Source organism: Alligator sinensis, unplaced genomic scaffold (assembly GCF_000455745.1).
Source record: "Alligator sinensis unplaced genomic scaffold, ASM45574v1 scaffold1165_1, whole genome shotgun sequence".
In the NCBI taxonomy this organism is placed as follows: domain Eukaryota; kingdom Metazoa; phylum Chordata; order Crocodylia; family Alligatoridae; genus Alligator; species Alligator sinensis.
In genome coordinates, this window is record NW_005842477.1 from 78,832 (window position 1) to 86,193 (window position 7,362).

At 53.6% G+C, this 7,362-nt stretch overlaps 1 pseudogene; it reads right to left on the reverse strand.

Annotated features, from left to right (window-relative positions):
- Window positions 1–6,678: 6,678 nt before the first annotated feature.
- The window catches only part of LOC102386284, a 75,698-nt pseudogene continuing 75,014 nt past the window's right edge, over window positions 6,679–7,362 (reverse strand).

Here is a 7,362-nt window from a genome sequence, read left to right on the forward strand (position 1 = left end):
GAGGGGGGGGGGGGTGAGAATCACTTAGGTTCTTGGATGTGTTCATGCCCTGGATGCCTGGGTTCTGCATGTGTTTGTGTGTATGTGATGCTTGGGTTCTCTCCCAGATCTGAGAGGGTCTGATGGGTTAGAGCAGGGGGACTGGAAGTATGGATACCTGGGTTGTGTGTGTGAGTGCCCCAGATATCTGGGTTATGTGTGTGAGTGTGCATGTCCTGGATGCCTAGGTTGTGTGCGTATGTGTGTATGTGGCCGCTGCTACAGAAGGCAAAAACTGCCCCAGCCCATACCATTGTGACCATGGGGTAAAATTCCTTCCTGACCCCAAATCTGGCATCGATCTGACCCTGAGCAGAGGGGCAAGACCCTCTAGCCAGGAAACTCTGGCTTTGGTCCTAATAGAAGTGTTGGCACAGCCCAGTCAAAGTAGCCAACACCCAATGCCTTTGCGCAGGCTTAAATCCCCTGACACATGCAGCAGAAAGCAGGGGGCAGGGGTAGAGGACCATCAGCAAAGCCCAGAAGCCTGAAAAATGCCCATAGTAGAACATAGGCCTCAGTATGCCTAGATCACCCCACACCTGTGGCTGCCCAGCCTCTTCTTGAACCCCAACAGGGATGGAAAGTCCCCAGCTTCCCTCCATGTCTGTCCCACTGCCTCCCTGCTCTAACAGGGAAGAAGTTTCCTCTGAGATCCCATCTAAACTGACTGCAACTTCAAGCCATTGGTCCTTGTTCTCTCTGTGGCAAGAGAGAAAAGGCGCTTTCCCTCTTCTTTATGGCAGCCCTTTGGGTATTTAAGACTGCTCTCATGTCCCCTCTTAAGCACCTTTTCTGTAAGCTGAGCATGCCCAGCTCCTTCAGCCTCTCCTGTATGACTTAACTTCCCTGGATCATCTTTGTCACCCACCTCTGGACTCTCTCTGACCTCTCCATGTCCCTTTTAAAATGTGGAGCTCAGAACTGCACACAGTATCCAGACAAGGCCTAGCCAGCGCCAAGTGGAGAGGCACCGTCACCCTGTGTCCTACAGCTCGTGTTTCAATTGATACAGCCCAAAACCTCGCTGGCCTTGTGTGTGGCTGTATCCCACTGCAGACTCATAGTGGGTCTGTGGTCTACCAAGATGCCCAAATCTTTTTTCCATAAAGCTGCTGTCCATCCAGGTGTCCCCCATTTGATACTTGCATTTGTCCTCCCTGAACTTCATGCTTTCCTAGGAGCATACCTCCTGCTGCTGCCCCTGCCCCAGTGGCAACTTGGCTTGGGATCTGTGCAGATCCACATGTGTGCACGTATTTGTCAGCTCAATAAAGCAGCCAGACCCAGGCACTGCCCTTGCCTGGGTTCTTCTGCCATGGGTGCTGGGGTGAGAAGGGCCTGAACACCTGATTTCTACATGCTTCTGGGAGCAGGCTGAACAGCAGGATGCCTAGGTTTCCCCAGCCGGGCCTGCTAGAGGCTGCCCAAGCTCAGTGCTGTGCAGCTGGAGTGAAACCTGACTGCTGACAGCAGGAGGGCTGGACAAGTCGCTGTATTTGGATGTGACAGGAATAAGGGGTCAGTATACAGGAGTGTGGACTGGAGATGCAGTTGAGCTCTGGAGATGGGGTCTGATGAGTGGGAGCCTGGATGCCTGGGTCCTAGTCCCCCATCTGGGAGTGGAGTGGGATCTGGGGGGTTGAGGTGGAAGGGGCTGGGAGCCTCTGCATCAAGTGATGTCCCACCCCGGGGCCTTCTTTCACCTACTGGGCTGCAACCTCCACTCCCCAGACACAGGCTAGGGCTAGAAGATGAGATGGAGGATGATGATATGAGGGTGTCAGGGGCTCTGCTAGCCTGTGCCATGTACTGCAGCAGTCACAGCTGCAGCAAGCCCAGCTAGTGACCTCTGCCCCAAATTGCGGAGCAGCAGCCCAGCTAGCGATCTCTGCCCTGATTTAGGAGCAGCTGGCACCCTGGGAGCATCACCTATATGCCTAGCACCAGCCAGGCTCCAGGTCTGCAGCCTAGCCTGCAGTTCTGCTGTGACAAGCCTCCCGCCTCCAGCACTTGGCTTCTCCTGCCTCCTGACTTCAGTTTTCAGCCTATTTCTGGGCTTCAGCTTTGCATTTCTGGAGCAGCATCTGAGGTGCTGCGAAGCCACTCAGGAAGGTGAGATTTTTGTCTGACAAATCTGAAAAACAGACAAACATTGAACTAGAACAACTGCAGGGTGGATAAATCAATGCTTTCCCATTGTGGTGACCATTTGTGCTTAGTTCCTTGTGCAATATATTAGGTTTGAAATAGTTTCATAGTTTCTGAAACTATGAAACTATTTCAAACCTAATATATTACCTAGCAAATTAGTGAACGGTCCCATAAACCAGTGGTGTTGTTATTGATGCTATTCTTGTTTGGGTCTTAAATGGAATAATATCCTGCTGGGCTCTTGGTGTATATAGAAATATTGCATTGTATGTGATGAGATTACACACACACACACACACACATATATATGTCATGTTAAATGTGATGATGCCCCACACTGCCTGCATCCCCCTTTTCAGAACCCAAGATCCGCCCATGCACATACCTTGGTCAGTCTAGAAAGGTGCAACTCTGCCCTCCCTTCTGGCAAGGCCGGAGTCGTTCCAACCAATAGGACAGCTGTTTGCAACAAGGGGTCACACCTGGTTGTGATGCCACAGTGTCCCCACCTGGTTGTGATGTCACAGTGTCCCCTCCTGTCTGCTCCCAGCCCAATCACGCAATACCCAGTCTGGGCTCTGGGTCCCTGGGCTCAGACTGGAGGCGATCACCTCTGGTGAAAAATATACAGGGGCTGGCTGGCTGCTTCTCCTGCAGCTGGGGGAAGACGCAGCGATTGCAAACTCACGTGCTTGAGTGAGGGAGTGCAACTGAGGAAGAGGGAGCAACGGGGGAAAGGGAAGTAGGACGAACAAGCAGCGAGAGGCTGTTGGGGGGAGAATGGGTGCCAGCAACAGGAGCAGAGGTCTGAGAGGTGATACACATGCACATGGGTTGTATGGGATAGTTTAGACAGGGCTGATCCTGTGTCAAGCAAAAGCAGGACTACATATGACCTCTGGAAGTCCTTTCCGGCCCTACTTCTCTGTGCCTCTGACACAAACTTTCTTTTGTAGGTAAACTGTCTGCTGGATCCTCACAGTGCAGGTCTGTCTTGTGCTGTAATGCTCTGTGTCTTCCTTGGGGAGGGCTGGCATAGAAAATCCTCCACAAACACGCAGCAGCGCCCCCCGCATTTTCCTGTTTCATTCCTAATGCAATTGTCTCTGCCCTGTGTCAGGTATCCAGGTTGTAGCCATATTGGTGTAGAGGAAAAGGCAATCAGGACTCGTAGTAGGGATGATCTCTTTTATTAGACCAAGATTTTTGCAAAAAAAGAATTTTTTTTGCAAAAATCTTGTTGGTCTAATAAAAAATATCTCTACTATAAGTCCTGATTGCCTCTGCCCTACAGTTGAGCTCCTGGCAGCCAGTCAGCCAGGGTCAGGCCAGTCCAAACCTGCCACAGGAAACTCCAGAAGTGTGGGGTTTTTTTTATGTCTCGACAATCACAGCGCACATTGCATTTGCACACGTGCCTGTGCCCTGAGATGCCTCCAGGCTTGTGTCACCTGAGCACCACAGCCATTGGCATGATGCTGGGGTGGAGCAGGCAACAAAGCAAAAATGGTTTTGCCTTCCTCTGTGGTGGGGAGACAGTTCTGGCACCCTGCAAGCAGCTTGTTTCAGAGGGAATATTTGGCTTGGTGATCCCAGAACAGCAGAGACAGAGATGGAGACAGTGAGCCCGCAGGATTTACATCCACGCAGAAAAGGCAACAAGCCTTCTCAGTGCAACTCAGCCGGGCTCCCCCGTGGAGGGACTGACACGTCCTGGGGAAAGACCTGAACGAGCAGCAAGTTTCCTCAGGGGTAGAGAACATTTCCTTCTATACCCCACTCGGGAACCAGGTGTCCAACCTAGACCACGCAAAGGGACAGCTCCGGGGGGAAGATAAACTTAAGGCTGATCAGGGCATCCAGGTGAAGAGTGGGGTCATCAGTGGGCTCAGAGGGGCAAGGGGCTGTGGGACATCAGCAGGACTGAGTGGGGCACAAAGATGCAGGGCTTGGGAGCAGGGGAAGAGTGCTGGGCACTGGCACAGCTGAGGGGGCAGGGTAGTTTCCTTGGAGCTGACTGAGGTCTGGGCTCTCCCGTCCCCCCTGGCTCTGGAGGGGTCTCCGGGGACTGGCATAACCTGCTGTCAGAGGAGCAGGGCCGCTCCATGGGTGCACTAGGCAGGGAGTTGGACTGGATGACCTCCCAAGGTCCCTCCCAACCCTGATTACCTCCAATTCTGCAGCAATATGCTCCAGCTGTGGAAAAGGTGTTTTTAATAAGGGGCTTTGTAGCAGTGGGAACTGCATTCAAGAAGCAGGCTTTGAAGTCTGGCTTTGTAAAGAGACATCAGGGGACCTTATCTGCTCTGCACCCATGCTCCCCTCCTGAAAAGGGTTGCTTAGGATTTCAGTTCCCATGACACACGCTCCCTCACCTACGCGCACCGCCCCCAATCTCCCACCACCCCGTAGGAATTCAACAAGAAACAGAGTCAAAATGTGCTGAACAAACTCCCTTCTTTCTGTGGTCACCTCCAACAACAGGAAAAACCAGCACTCCTGCCAGGCAACTAAGGCTCATTCTGAAGTCACAAGGTTATTTTCATGTTAAAACAGGGGTGGGCAAAATACAGCCCGCGGGCCAGATCCAGCTGGGCTGGTTCCCCCCTCTCCCTGCTGGTGCAGCCCAGCCTGGCTCCATAGTGCCCTGCCAGCCCGGCCCTGCGCTCCTGCTGCCCTGCGCTAGCCCCAGACACTGGTGCAGCCCCGTGCTCCTGCCCAGCTGTTGCTGCACACCCATGCACCCGCTAGCTGCCACTCGCCCCCATTTCCAGCCTTCCTGCCCACTGCCACCCGACCACTCCAGCACCACATGGCTCCCATCTGCATCGCCAGATCATGGGAGCACAGGGCCCACGCGGGTACCCAGGGGCCAGGATGGGGGGGCTATGCATGTGTGTGTACATGCGCACATCTGTACAATGAGGGAAGGACAGAGTGTGTGTGTGTGTGTGTGTGTGTGTGTGTGCGTGCGCGTGACCCATGAGGGAGGGACAGCATGCTTTTTTGTGTGCGTAATGAGGGAGGGACATAGTGTGTGTGCTAGGGTTACCATCCATCCGGGTTTTCCTGGGCATGTCCTCTTTTTTGGACCCTTGTACTCCATCCAGGCATTTTTTTTTTTTTTTTTAAGTGCAAGCAAATGTCCAGGATTTTATTTTGCTTCTGCTTTTGCTTGGGGCTGGAGGCAGTGGGGAAGCTGATTGTTTTCAGGAGATCATGTGCTCTCCGCATGAGCCTGGCAGCTGCTGGAAGGTTGTGTGCACACACGCGCAGGCAGGCTGCTTATGCAGCAGGGCTAGGACAGAGCAGGGGCTGCAGGTCAGAAATGAGGGGCACCAGCAGTGCTGGGAGGCAGGGGGCTGTAGGTCAGGAGTGAGGGACACTGGCAGGGCTGGGAGGAAGCAGGAGGCTGTGGGTCCTGAGTGCGGGGCAGCAGAGAGCTGCAGGTCGAGAGCAAGGAGCACCAGCAGAGCTGGAGGGTGGAAGAGGGGCTGCGGGTCAAGAGTGAGGGGCACCAGCAGGGCTAAAGGGGCAAGGGGCATATCACTGCCCACCCCCATAATCATAAACCCCTTCCCCTCCCGCCCCCCCGGTGTCCTCTTTTCTGAAATTGGAAATATAGTAACCCTAGTCAGGAGTTAGAGGGCAGGACTTCCAAGCCCAAGATGACAACCAGGGTGCAGGGCACCTGTCAAGGGGCGGGACTACCCACGTGGCCCTTGACAATTTGCCTAAACTCAGTAAGTGGCCCTCTAGCTGAAATAATTGCCCACCCCAGTGTTAAATCATGGGGCTTGATTAGCAAGGATTCCATTATAGAGAATGGGATGAAGAATGGGGGGCAGGGAGGGTGGGGCAGCTGGCAAAACCTGCTAAATTGGGCTCATGGGGTGGCAGTATCAGCTTCTTGCAAAACCCAATAGGCATGTGCAGGCCTGGGGGGGTGGGTGTGATGTGGTAGGAAGGAAAGGCAAGGTCAGGGTGGAAGGCAGGGAACACCTCCCTGGCAATAGTTGTCTTCCTTCTTGCAACTCAAGAGCCTAACATACCAGAAACCTGGGACCAGGAGGGAGGACAAAGCTGGGAGTCTACCAAAGACAGTCTCTGGGTATCATTTAGAGCCAGTTGTCTTGGGGAGGGCACCCTATTGTGAAGGCACTTCTCCTCCTGAGAGCACTGACTGCTTTTAGAGAATGATGGGGATGGCACAGCTCAAGGACTGATTTAAAGACCATCACCTCACAAGTTCCCCAAGCATCTGGGCTGGGCTCTACATGAAGCATTGCTTTTTAACCCCTTCCCCTCATCAAGCCTTGGGGGCCAGCCTCTGCGCTCTTTGGGTTCTGCAGGGCCCTAGAAGGGCCGAACAATGGATGAACTCTTGCTACAGTCCACCAGCAGGAGGTTCCTTGCCTGGATGAAGATACTGGTGGATGCTGAGCAGATAAATGTTCCCAAGCCCTTCTGGCACTGTTGGAAGAGTTATGCATGCTCCCAAATATGGATGCACTGGTGCTGGGCCAGTTTGGAGGAGTGAGGGAAGCACTTCCCACACTTCAAGCACTGATGTGGTTTCTTCTCTATGTGGATGAGATGGTGCCGGGCTAGGTGGGAGGATCGAGTGAAGCTCTTTCCACACTCCGAGCACTGATATGGCTTCTTCCCTGTGTGGGTACGCTGATGCTGAGCGAGGTGGGAGGATCAAGTGAAGCTCTTCCCACACTCTGAGCACTGATGTGGCTTCTCCCCTGTGTGGATGAGCTGGTGCCAGACCAGATTAGAGGAGCAGGTATAGCTCTTCTCACACTCTGAACACTGATGTGGCTTCTCCCCTGTGTGGATACGCTGGTGCTGAGCCAATTTGGAGGAGCGAGCAAAACTCTTGCCACACTCCAAGCACTGATGTGACTTCTCTCCTGTGTGGATATGCCGGTGCTCAGACAGGCTGAAGGAGTGAGCAAAGCTCTTACCATGCTCCAAGCACTGATGCGGCTTCTCTTCTGTGTGGATGAGCTGGTGCTGGGCAAGGTAGGAGGATCCGCTGAAGCTCTTCCCACACCCCAAACACTGATGTGCTTTCTCCCCCATATGGATGAGCCGGTGCCGGGCCAGGTTTGAGGATAAGGTGAAGCTCTTCCCACACTCTGAGCACTGATGTGGCTTCTC